General features: G+C 40.5%; 1 protein-coding gene across 1 annotated transcript in view; it reads left to right on the forward strand.

The window, feature by feature from the left end:
* Nucleotides 1-13,960, forward strand: part of CSMD1 (CUB and Sushi multiple domains 1) — a 1,946,356-nt gene that overhangs the window by 289,664 nt on the left and 1,642,732 nt on the right. The window lies entirely within an intron of this gene.

Genomic DNA, 13,960 nt, shown 5'->3' on the forward strand with positions numbered 1-13,960 from the left:
AGAGAAGGCAGAGAGAAAACAAAAAAGCAAACAGACAACCAGATAGCCTGGGGATGGCCAGGGACAAACACCTCTGTCCTCAGAAGACACATAGCACTGTTCATGGACAGGGTAGAGAGCAAAACTATTTCTGAAGATTCCTGGGTTGGCTTCAGTCCTAAACCAGCCACTTGGAGCATTCTTGCTACCTGAACATTTCCTTTTTATTCTTCTTGCTCTTTTGGCTGCTGTCAGTTGAAATAAGAAATTATGGGCTGAGTTTCACCGCATGAGCTGGTGACTAATAGGAAATGTATTGTAATGAACCTGCTGGATCTATACTGGACACTGTATAAATCCCCAACATCCAGCCAGCTGAGGGTTCCTGTTAACTGCTCTTGGGGTAGTCTCTTTAGAGGTCTCAGCTTTCTCCTAACTGATCTCCCTCTATTTTTCTCCAGTGAAACCGTTAGACTTAGACTAAAATGAGTCAATCAGCCTTTAAACTCCAAGGCTTGCATTACTTGTTTGTCTCCCTGTCAGTTTCTTAGAGGCAGCCTGGCATGGGGCTGTTGTTCCTTCACTATCCCAGGCTTTTTTGCCTTCCTATATCTTGCTGTTCAGTTTCACTTATAGCATGGCTTGTTTTCCTTATTGGTTCCAGCTGTGTATGTATGCTTCCATGGCAGTTCCATCAGCTATGTTGGGGTGTCATCAGCCTGGCTGCCTATAAGCAGGGAAGATTCTCCTCTCCTTCTGTCTATGCTCAGTATGGGGGTTTCAAAGGAAAGAGAAGACCTGCAAGAAGTCTGAGGGACGTGGTTCTAAATGGAGCTGGATGCTGTGTGGAAACAGGAGTAGCGGGCCAGAGGCAGCAATGTGGCAGTTGGCTGTGGAGAGAAGGCTGGGTAGCTTAGGACCTAGAGCTGAGAACTGGGCTGAAAAGCAGTTTGTTGCTGGCAAGGGGGCCAGCAGTAGCTCTGATACGTGGATCCCAGTAGTAGCCTGTAAACAGAGGATCTGTACAGGCAGGCCTGAATGAGACTACAAGTACTGGGCAATGGGATCGAACTCTGGCTGAGGGATCTCCTGGCCAGTGTTTGATTCCCTTAGACAGAAGGGGGAATCCACTAAGGGTATGTTTGTACTGCAATTAGAACCCGAGGCTGGCCTGTGAATAGATGACTCGGGCTCATGGGGTTGGGCTGCCGGGCTGTTTATTTGCAGTATAGACATCCGGGTTCAGCCTAGAGCCCGGGCTCCAGGGCACTGTGAGGTGAGAGGGTCCCAGTGCTCAGGCTGCAGCCCAGCCCAAAAGTCTACACTGCAGATAAATAGCCCCACATCCTGAGCCCCACAAGCCTAAGTCAGTTGGCTTGGGTCAGCTGCAGGTTTTTTAATTGCAGTGTAGACATACCCTAAGGGCTAGAGCTAGAAGGACCTAGTGCATAGAGTGCCTAAGGCACTTGCATTTGAGCATATGGATTCCCAGCGTGCTACCAAATATCTAGGATGGTGTACCACAGCACTCACAGTGACTCCCTGCTGTGCGGTCCATTATAACTTAGCATAGTTATTCTGGTACCATGAAAGGTACAAGTAAAACCATATTTTAATCAGCCAAATCCTGCAAGCTGCTGAACACCCTCAGTTCTTACTGAAGTCAGTGAAAATGAGGATGCTTGTCACCTTGCAGAAGGTGCCAAGTCATTGCAGGATAAGGTCTTGTGATTCCTGAGATCAATGCAAAGGATACTACTGTGAGAGAAAATATGCATCAAAAGACTTTAAAGTTTTGGGGACAGCTAGACATGGGCCTCATATTGGAGCCCTGCAACTATTTACCTACCTGCTATGAAATAGTGTATGGCAGGGATACCCCGCCTGTGACTTGAGGCCTGAATTGTGACTTTTGAGTGTGTGTGTTTTAAGAAGAAAATTTTTATTTGATTATGAATTGAAAATGTGTTTCTTGACCTATGCCTTGTGCAGTGTCTGAATCACCCCTGTTGCTATGACAAGGAGATGGGGACACTATGAGCAGCTCTGGTGTGACTCGAGAACACTCTGAGGACTTCAGTCTCTTCCCTGCCACAGTGGCACCTCCCCACTGGCATCCAGCTGCATTGAAAGGGTGGAGAAAGTAGCTCTGGCTGCTCCACTATTTGATTCCCCTCCTGAGAACCCTGTGAAGAACAGGATAGGAAGTCTGCCTGAGCCTAGGGAAATAGTTAAGGTGGTGATGACTTTTTGAAATAATGCGTTCAGCCCTCAAGCTGAAAAGGTTGGATGTTGCTTGTGTATGTTCTTTCATATAATCCATGAAGTAATGTTTGGATACCTGCTATGAAAACAACGGTATGTGTTAAGTTGTTACTTTTACCACATTATCTCCTTTAATGTATGGTACTATGACCAATCATGTAATCTCTGGATGTTGGGGAGGGTGGAGGAAGGCTTGGGGCCCAGTTGTGGGAAGTGCACAGCAAACTCATACTATGTCATCTTCAGTGGGTGCCAGCAGCGCTTAGCACCTTGCATGAGGTACTCAGCAGCACTTCAAAGGATCATGCCCTTGGAGAGGATTTCACAGGAGAAAGATTGTGAAAGGAAAGTAACAGATTTATGTTGCCTCTGAGGCACTGACTAATTTTAAAGCGAGAATAATGGACTGCAGTTGAGAGGACTAGTACCTAAGCAATTTTGGGCAGAATTTCTTTACACAAAAGATATATAGAACAAACTGTCAAAGTCAGAGACAGAAGTAAGCTGTTAACATCAGTTGAACAGCAAGTGAATGATAGTTATTTTTTTAAATGGAAAGCAACACTAACTCAATTTGAGGGGTTAAGATAATGAAATAAAGATTGATTTGTAATTCCTGAAATTCTAGGGAATGGGCAATGATGAATCACCTCCTTCTCTTTGCTTCCTATTAAGTGATACTTATTTTCATGAGTGCAGAGGGAGGAAATGTGCAATTGTGGTATTTGCATAATGTTTGGGGTGTTACGTTTTTTTCTTTGCTGTAGAAACTGAGGTACTTCTCATAGTGTTAAAATGCAGACATCTAGTAGGTGTTGAATGGTAACAGAATCCAACTTTAATATACAGCATTAGTGGTAAAATGTAATGAAAACATTTGTATAGTCAATTATGGAACATTTCTACAAATTATAGGAATAAAGGTGGATATAATTTCCTTCCTGGAAATTGCCTCAAACATTTTAGATGTTAAAACTGTTTTATAAATTAGGTTCTGGCATTTAAGTTCTAACATGGAACTAAAAATCAATAATGTTGTTGTTTTTTTTAAAGGAAGCAAGCCAGTTTTTCTATTTTAAGGGTTAAAATGATTGCATAACTGACAGTAAAGGCTGTGTATCACCTTCATATAGCTAAAGCTGCTGGTTTTTTTTTTTCTTTTTTTAAGTATAGACCAGAAAAAAACAGGATTTCAAAATATGGTACATGTGGGCTTGCACCAAAGCATATTAAAGGCAACGGAAAGACTCCCATTGACCTTAATAGACTTTGGATCAGACCATACATGACCAAGTGATCTTTTCAGATTAAAGTGCAAATTCCGAAAATGTAGGTTGTATTTTGCTTAAAAGAGAGTGTCCTCACATGAATGTGTTTGTTGAACTGTTCATGTCAAAGACACATTTTGAAGGTAGATTTTTTACAACTAAGGAGGGTTTTTTCCTAAAAACTTAATCTAATTATTTTTCATTTTCTATTGCTTTTTCAGCAAAGAAAATGATTATGAGGATTCTACATAACATTTTCACCAGTTTTTTTTTTGTCTTGCCACTTAAAAATAATAATATACAATGTAATGGTGCCAGCTTCATTTTTTCAGAACCCATGTCATTTTTGATGAAAGATAAATAAATTGTAATTGATTAGATGATGGGAAAATTTCAACATGTTTTGTGCATTAGATCACATCACTTAAATAATTATATCAAGTTAAGAGAACATACAAAAAAGAAAATATTTTTGATTGCAAAAAATGATAACTGTCTTTCTTTAAAAGAAATGGTAAAATAGCATCCCCTTTAGAATACTGGAAGAGTTTTATTAAAATTAGATAGAGAGCCAGCAGAAAGATTGACAGGAAAGAGAAATGTACACTCAGGGCATGCAGACTGAAGAATAACCAGAAATATGCAGTCCTAAGGGCAGAGAGGAGAAACAATATGAGGGAAAACATGAGGACAAGAGTACAGGAAAGAAGGGCACATAAAGGCGCAGCACAGTACTTCTATACAAATGGAAATGTAGCAAAGTAACTTGGTATCATGTAAGTACAAATATACAGGACTTGATACTGCAAGGTGTTGAGTGTTGTCAACTATCGCAACAGTCAATGGAGTTGAGGGCAACTATTGTTTCTCAGGTTATACTCAGCACCTTGCAGGACTAAGCCCATGGGCTGTAATTCAGCAAATGTACTTCAAACATTGACCTCATTGGGAGTACTCTCATGTTTAAAGTTAGGCCCATGTTTAAGTACTTTGCTGAATCAGAGTGACCAGTTTGGTATCATATGTGGCTGGTGAACTGCGATTAAAACCACTGGAGTTATGTCATTGACCTCAATGGAAGCAGTATCAACCCCATGAACATGAGTGATTTGCATATGAATGGGGATTATGATTTTACTGAAGGGTCAAGATTGTTCTGAAGAGACAGAATAGGAAGAGGGATATAAATTAGGACTCTATATCACGGAAGGGTTAAAAGTGATAATGAAAAGCGAGGTGAATATCCTAAGAAGCTGTAGGATTAGTTTCTGGAAATAGGAAGCAATTGATCAAAGTTATACTGGATTTTTTCAATAAATTATCAGATGTATAAAGCAGCAAGAGGCTGAGGATATGGTCTTTAAAAACCAAAGGATGTGTTATAAAGGCAAAACCCTACTCATGGGAAAATCTAAATCTCATGAAATAAAATTGGGTAAATTTAAAATTAAATTCTAGGTCTCAAATTTGACCCTTATCCCATTTTTGTGGGTGTTCTTATTTCTAAAACAACAAAAAAAGAAATGTGCCAGAAGTTCAGCATTCCTTATGGACTCAAAAATGTGTGTGAAAAGTAAGAAAAATAACGCATAAGAAAAATTTTTGATTCTAACCCATGAATAAAAACATAATTTTAAAAATGTATAATAGTGTCCTTTTTACAGCAAATAGTGAACCTGGAAACATGTGTGAAGGCGAATAATTCCTTCCTACCGTGACGACATATTGGTGACAAAGCTAAATCAGGAAAGGGTATTCTGTACTGGTTCAAAATCAGGACTAGGATAGTTTAAAAGAATAGAAGGACCAAAACACTTGGCTCCTCTGACAAAGCAAATCTTGGGAAAATGCATGACGCATGTAAGTGTATAGTTCAGTTAAAAAAAAACAAACATGTGCGTAAAAGACAAAGGAGAGATATTAGGGACACTAGAGAAGCATGTATTGCTATGCTTTTCCAACAGTAATGTTAGCATTTTTTTCTATGGTACAAACAGAACTTATTGGAACATTTGACTTTTTTTTTTCCCTTCATTTAAATGAACTGTTTCGTGAAAGCTGAAACATTTCAGGGAGATGTATCTATTTTTGATGGGAAGGTCTCAGAGGATCAGGGTTTCTGCTGTAAGGAAGTTAGAGTGTTAAAAAAAAAAACAGACCTTTTCAATAAAAAAAAAATGAACATTTCAACAGGGTGCTGTTTTGTGAAAACATTTGAAAGGTTTTGTTTTCATTCCAATGCAGAACAAAAACAAATTTTAAAACCTAAAAAGTTGTTGCAAAACGGAATTGTCATTTTCCAGCCAGCTTTAGCCACCAATTGTGCATGGAATGTTCTTCCTGCTTAGATCCACAAAGCCATAACCTTCTCATTTAAAATCACTCCTAAAGAATCACTTCTTCCACAAACCCTACAGCAAACTAGCTGACGAAGTCATCTACTTATCTCTTATGTATTCATCTTGACTGAACTGTTCACTTATATGAAGATAGGGGGTTCAAATTTTGAGAGAGAAGGGTGTAAAGACACTGGAACTGAAGTTGAGAATAGATTTGGAGGAAGATGAGTGGGACAAACTGGAGAAAAAGGATGGCAGGAGGAAAAATTAGTGTGTTTAACTGAAAAAACAACATACAATCAATAAGACCTATAATTGTCCTGGCCCAAATTCAATGAGGTATTTAAAAGCATGCTTAACTTAAAGTATGAGTGCTCTCTTAATTTTAATAGGACTTAAAGTTAGGAAGAAGTTTAAGAACCTGGCTGAAGTAACACTTCTGTGCATATTTTAGCCCTTTTCCACTTTTAATATTTTTAGATTGTAAATTCATTGGCCATAGACTCTGTATTCTGTGTTTGGAAAGTGCCTAGAATCAACCAAGCACAAGGACAATTTAAATAATTATGCAGAAAAATGATGTTAAAATAGCATTGTTAAAGTTGCAAAGTCCAGCACTCAAAAGTTAGGAAGCGCCTGGGCAACCTTAAATCAGCCACATTACGGATATGCCGTATCATATAGTCTTTAATTACACCATCACATACTATTTCTTCCACAGGACTCCTGTGCCTCATTCAGTGCACAGGATGGATGGTGCTCAATTAATGAGCAGCTGTTCAATATTTTGTTTTCTCCTCATTGTTCAATGGGTTTCTGTAGGCCTTATTTACTGCACACTATTCAAACCCTGCTCTGAAGACAGAATAATTAATTTTCTCATGGGTTGTTCTATGGTGATCATGATTATAGAACCCAAGTGCTTCACTAACATTAATTGTAACAAAACCTATTAGTTAAGGGGGTGGTACAGATAGGGAGCTGAGGAACAAAGAGATTGAGGTCAAAAGTATCCACTAATTTTGGGTGCCCAATTTGAGATTCCAAGGATCTGATTTTTCATGGAACTTAACACAATATGGAACTTATATATCCAGGCTCAGTTCCCGTTGGCTTCAGTTGCAGTAGAAGCCACACTTCTGCAAATCAGGCCCCAGTATCTCAACGCATGCACCCTGAAAATAAGAAACACAAAATTAGTGAAAAAGTTGGTTAAAGTGACTTTTTTAGCATCATTTAAAACTCTGTGTAAGAGGCAGGGATAATGTCCAATTCAGCATCCAACTGTCTTAACCTTCAGACCATCTGTCACAGGGTCAGTGCAGGCTCTCCCACTTTTGTGCCTGCACCCTGTGTTTAGGCTGGTATAATAAAGAGTGTTCACCCCTTCTTTTGTTGGATCACCCCAGTGTTTTTATTTACAGTGCTCGTGCATTTCCCAGATCCTCCAACAGTTAGTACCCCGCAGATCCTCCCCAGGGTCTCCTGGCCCTTGAGGCTTCCTTGTTGGCAAGGAGTCAGAGATACTGCCCTCCTGTCTCCTCCCAGGCTAGCCTCCTCACTGAGGTTTGCCCAGGGGTTTTATAGTCCTCTCCTGCCCCAGCCGAGCTGTCACTACTTAGCCCAGCACGTTTGTCTGAGCCAGCCCTGTTAGGGCTTGCAGCTGGGCTCCCTGCTGAGTACCTGCATCTCTACACCTGGCCTACTGGCCAGAAAGCAGGCTGCAGCCAGCATTTTGGCAGGGCTTTAAAGGGGGTTTTACCCTGCCCTGCCACAACATCCTATCTCTTTTTGAAGTCCCCTGCCTCATTCACCTTTTTGCTTCTGCAACAATAAGTCAATGGTCCTACAACAAGTATCTTCCTTTACTTTACAATCCTGGTTCATCCCCAAGGCATGTCCCTCTTGTATGATGAATGAAGTAGGGGTCTTGTGGGAAAAATAATATGTGATCGTGTAATTGAAACTTATCATAATGCATATGCACAAGGAGGCCAAAATATGCACAAAATGCATATGCACAAAGAGGCCTCTGCAACCTTAACACTGGCATCTCCTAATAAAGTTTTTTTAACATAGATTTTTGGGTGTATGTAATTTTCTAAATTTTCTTTAAAAAATACAAACTGAAATAACAGAAATTCCATCATCTTGACACCAACATGATTCATCAGCAGGTTTGGAACAATTATATCTGCTGCATAAACATCTGCAGCTTGAGCTTATAGAATGAATAATAGCAATAGAATTGTCATCATCTATGTGGGCCAGCAATAAAAGAGAATTAGACATGCTTTGCCAGTGGGTTTCACAGATATTTACTGAAAGCAGAAGAATGGTGAGATTCAGGAATCTGGGTTCCATTCCAGGCTCTGGAGGGAAGTGTGTTCCAAGGGGCTCAGACTCTTCTCCCTATTTCCCTGCAGCTTGCCCCTTCCCCTCCAACCTGTCTTCCCCACCACTGGCTCCTTATTCCAATCCTGTTTTCCTTTCCATCCAGTTTCAGTCTCCTTGCCCATCCAGTCCTAGTCTGACCCTTCAGACTTGCTATCCAACTCCAATTCTCCCCTGCTGATGCCCATTTCCCCTCTCCACAGACCGGGTTCCAATTTCCTTGCACAGCCAGTCTCCCAGTTCCCCTCCTTTCACCACAGCTCTTTGTCACCACTCTTTACCTAACTAGTCCCAATTCCCCCTTTCTGTTCCTTGTCTGATCTCACTGCCCCCCTCCTACTCCCACATGGCTTCCCATCTCCCCCCTATCTCCCTCACTGGCTCCCAGTCGTAACCTCCATGCCCAACCAGTCCCAGCCTACATTCTCCTCCATCTCCCAGTCACAGTTTCGCTGTTCCTAAGCCTCACCAGATTGCTTGTCCCAATCTACTCCTATTCTTCCTGGCATCTGGCTTTGTCCCCTCTGCATTCAAATCAAATGCTTTCCTTTTCTAAGCAGCCTTGGTGCCAGCAAGGTGGTCATTGTCAGCACAGGAGAAGGCTACCTGCTCTCAATTACAGTGTCTAGCCCCTCTCTGTCTTGGAGAAACCATTTCAGGAACAGTCCTTCTGAGCCCCTGCAGCCCTGGCATGGAGCACACACAGCCGCTCTGTGAGTATGGCACATGCACAGTCTGGTCAGTGCTAAGAGCTGTGAGACGATTGAGCATATTCAGTGAGGATGGAAGCTTCAGAGATTTTAGCTGTTGAACTCCAGCATATTTTAACTGATTCTCTGCAAACTGCAGTTCTTCAAAGACTTATTACTTTGGCCAAATTTGGATTTATTTGCATGTGGATACCAAAGGGAACATGCTTCACACCCTTGCCAAATTTCAGGCCCCTACTCCAAGCATGGGGGTACTAAAGCATTTCTAAAAAAGATCCGTTTTTTTAAGATGGGCAAAATAACATATTTTTCCCTCGCCTTGTTTTCAGAAACAGCCAAACTTTTCCAAAATAAATTCAGCCTCAGGGAGATATCTGGTTCTTGAAAATTTCAGCCCAAATGGTTAAAATTTGGCAAAGTTTTAAGCCACAGAAAATAGAGTCTTATAATGGGAAGTGTCTTAACAATAGTCAGTACTACCAGTCCTGCCTACGATGATAATTGTTATATTTGGACTGACAAATGAAGGGAATAAACACCTGGGCTCATTTAAACAGAGCTATTTGCTGGTGACTTTCCAGTTCTGGCAACAGACAGAGGTAGTGCTTTGCTCTGAGGACAGAGTGCCTAATCATTTAAAAGGTCAGAATATCACATTCTTCCACCTACTTTGAAATGGTTCCCAAATAGATACACCTTATTATTTACATGGTGAACATAAAACATTGTATAACCTAATAAGGCCTGGTCTACATTGGGTGGGAATGGCGGGGGGAAATCGATCTAAGTTACGCAACTTCAGCTATGTCAATAATGTAGCTGAAGTCAACGTACTTAGATCTACTTAGATCTACTCACCCCGGTGGCTTCACTGCGGTGAGTCGACTGCTGCCGCTCCCCCATCGACTCTGCCTGCGCCTCTTGCGGCGGTGGAGTACAGGAGTCGACAGGAGAGCACTCGGGGATTGATTTATCGACCCCCGCTGGATCAATTGCTACCTGCCAATCCAACGGGTAGTATAGACATACCCTATAAATTGCAGTTGGATTACCATAGACTGTCAAATTGGAAGGGATTATTCCTTCCCAGAATAGGGTTTATAAATTATAATTTATAAATTCAGACACACCACTGGTTTTCACACTCTCTTTAGGTAACATGTTGATGGTGTGATATTGTCCTGTACAACAGGAACAGTTGATGGTAAGGAATCAGTTGCATCTGATACCAAAAGTTTCTTCCAATAAATCTTCAAAATTAAGAATTGTAACAGGAGGAGGTTTGATCAGAGGGACAAAAAATCCTGCTGGAACATCCCTGGACTTTGGAGGCTGCCACTGGTCCATATGTCATTTCCATGGATAGTTTTCCCCAAAATGGCACAGTTCCTGTGCATTTTACAAGTTCTTCAGGTACCAATTTCATTCCACAACAGTGGTTGCAAGTCCATACTAAGTTTCCTACTTGAAAAGAACAAGGATGAGTTTTATATTGTTCATCAATTTGCATAGCTTGCGATTTATATAGTTTGGGATTGGCTATATATGAGGCAACATCAGGACATAGCAGGTCCAACTGGTATGCAAAGATTGCATCAAGAAAAGAATTGCAGGTGATTCCTGTAGTAGCCGCACATGTCCTTTAGACAAGCAAGAAATTGTCCAATTTCTGCTGACAACTCAGAATAAACTTAGCTCTTAAGGCATGCTGCATTGTCTGTACACAGCATTCCACTAGCAAATTTATAAAAAAGATGGTTTGGAACAGAACCTATGTGTTGAATTCCATTTTAATCTAGAAACTTCTGAAACTCTTCTGAACAGAATTGAGGTCAATTGTCACTCACCAACTATAACAGTAAACCAAATTGCTAAACAATGTCCCAAGATGTCCTGTGATCTTTGTAGCTGTAGTAGGTGTCATTCTGAAAACTTCTGGCCATTTTGAAAGGGGAATTGACTATGATCAAAAGCATAACCTTCTAATGGTCTGGCAAAGTCCACATGAATACGTGTCCAAGGAATCTAAGGCCACAACCCACAGTGTAGACAAGTTGGTCCAGGATTATGTTCAATTTGCTTTATCAATAAAGCAAGACTGCTTAGAGATGATATGTTAATGCTATCAAATCCTGCAGTGCCTTTACCAAATATTATACATAAGCTTAATGAATATGGAAAGGTTGAAGGTTTTCCAGTAATCTACACAGTGGGCCAGATGCTCAACTGGTGTAAATTGGTGTAAGTCTGTTCAATCCAATTTTGATTTTCCAGCTTACACCAAGTGAGGATCTGACCCAAAATGTGTATTTATAGTGTCAGGTTTTCCAGACGATGTGTAAAACACGCTTTGAACATGCACAAAGTCACTTAAAATCAAAGGTGGCTCTGTAACATGGCCCTTTATCTGTTAGCACCTCCTTGCAGCAGGATGCAGAGTTACACCAATCTGACTCCATCCCCCCCAAGCCACCGAATTCACTTCTGTGTTTCTCAAGTTCTTGTTATTATTACCCAGCCCTTGAAGGTCCCAGTTCTTAATAATCGTTGTCCTCTTCAGGGTAACAGGGAGTCAGAAGCCCTGTGGCTCTAGTGGGGGCTAGACAGCCTTACATCTCCTGGGTTTAGAGCCTTATTCTCCAAAGACCTTGCATAGAATAGGTAAGAGAAACCAGGCCCACCTACTCCAGTGGGTTCCAATTCAGGGCACTCATTTGGAACAAGCAGAACCAATCCTTCTCAGTCCCTTGCTACTTCCTGATGTACTTCCTACCTCTCCTCCTCTGTAGGCTTCCTCAACCTCTTGCTCTTTGGAATGGTGGCTTCTCTAGTACCTTCTCTTCAATTTGCTGGAGATATCCTCTCTCTGCAGTCCCTTTCCTCCCCTCTCTGATAGTTTTCTTTCTCCTCAGGGGGGTAGGTAGGGAGGTGTCCTTAGCCTTTTATCTTACCCATGTACTGGTAGGCTGGGTCCCTGACCCTCTGGCATCTACTAATAAACATCTGATTTGGAGGTGAAACTTTCTGTAAAAATACTGGCTTTGGGGATGAGGCTTTATTCAATGTCTTTGATATTTGTGTGGCACTCCAGCTGCTATCAGTGGAAGTTTTTTGTGCAAGTCTCTTTGAAACTGTGTTTTTACAGCCTCAGAAATCAGAGTTCATAAATACAAGCACTGAAAGATACCATTGCTACCTGCTGCTGACAAGTGACATAAATGACAAATAAGTCTCATTCAGTTGTTAAACAGAAATATAATGGGCATGATCATGTGTTGCCAAATTGGGTTTTATGAAGTGTAACTCAAGTGAAGGTCACAGTTGTTATTAAGTTGATTTTTTTTTTTTTTGGTTTTAAGGTCTTTCTTTAATATTGTAAGAATATAGATTGCTTTGACTTGATGACCTCCGCAGACAATCCCACCATAAATTATATAGCATCACTCTATAGGTTACAATGACATAAAGAAGATATTCATGGTTGCAGTGTTTCAGCTGGAGTGTGAATCAGCATTTGACTGTCTGTCCAGCAAGACTCTGCTGTGTTAAATAGTTTCAATATATTATTAGACAATCTTTTTTTTTAAAAAAAAAGGTAAGAGAAGCTTTGTACAATAGTGTAAACTGGGAATCAGTTCTGGTTAGGGTAGATAGGAGATGGGTATCTTTGACACTATTTTTAATGATTAATCATGCAGATGTGTTGGAAGAGCTTTGTCGCTGCCCTAAACGCCAGAGGTGTAAAAGGAACATGATGATGATGATGATGATGTCAATGTGTCTAGATAACTGGCTCCATCTCCTTTAAATTTTAAATTCTGTTTTATAAAAATGCATGATGTTGGTTAGTTTGTTTATCTTGGGGACATGATCCATTTTAATTTATCTAAAACATATTTTAAAAGGACTGTTAATGGTTATCTAATCTAAAATAAGTATATTCTATTTAAATCTGTGCTGTTTTCTCCTGCCTTTTTATGTTGTGTGACAGAAGTGTGCCTGTCAATTGAGATAGTCAGTGTTGTAGCCGTGTTGGTCTCAGGTCTGTCAGATGAGATGTAAGACAGCATGATACGATGCAGCCTGATGTAACATGAATGAATGCTGACGTTTTAGAGTTGTACCCTGCCCTTGTTGATGCCCCATACACAGTATCTCAGAAGCATGTTCATTTTGTTTCTGTTAACGCATGCCAATAGTTTCCCTCTCAAATTTTGTGCCTCTTTTTGGAAACAAGCTAGGTGTCTAATGAATCTAAATCTGCATACATAAACTCTGATCCTTCTCTCACTGAAGTCAACGGGAGCTTTGTCACTGACTTCAATGGGAGCAGGATCACACTCATAGATGCTACATTAGTCAACCACACTGCACTATTGTACCGGGGGGATAAAACCAAGGATCTTTGATGACAAAAACACAGGCTTCTGCTATTTCAATTTAAATGAGATCCCTTGGCTGTCAGGGCTTTTAATTTCAGTGGCTGTGTACTAGAAAGGGCAATAGTACACATGAATGTTGGTCACAGAATTACTGCAATAGGTTCTCCTATCAATCTTATATAGAAAGTAGAAAGAAGGGAAGAATATTTCTTAGAGGAACATATTTCAGGTAAACTCTTCATATAATTTACTCAAAAAATGTCAATGCACCTGAAAATAACTTGCAACTCCTTGGGCAATTTTGCACTGTGGAACTGCCACTGGCCCAGCAGATCATCCTACATCTCATTGACACTGGCAGTGTCAATATGAATAGCATCCATTTGCTCTGGTTGTTCTGCTGTCCATTTTCCATCAGTCAAAGCAGTTTCTGCAGATGAGTCATTGGTGGAGGCTGTTAAAACATTTAGTGTAAAATGAACTTGATAGAACGTTGTTTGCAATAACCCCACAAAAAGCAATCCTCATGTACCCATTTCAAATCTGCATTCAAATATATTTCTTGGATCAGCTCTTTCAAAAAAAAAAAAAAAAAGGAAGTACATAATTGTATTGTTTGTGCT

This window comes from Malaclemys terrapin, chromosome 3, assembly GCF_027887155.1.
Source record: "Malaclemys terrapin pileata isolate rMalTer1 chromosome 3, rMalTer1.hap1, whole genome shotgun sequence".
NCBI classification, from domain to species: domain Eukaryota; kingdom Metazoa; phylum Chordata; order Testudines; family Emydidae; genus Malaclemys; species Malaclemys terrapin.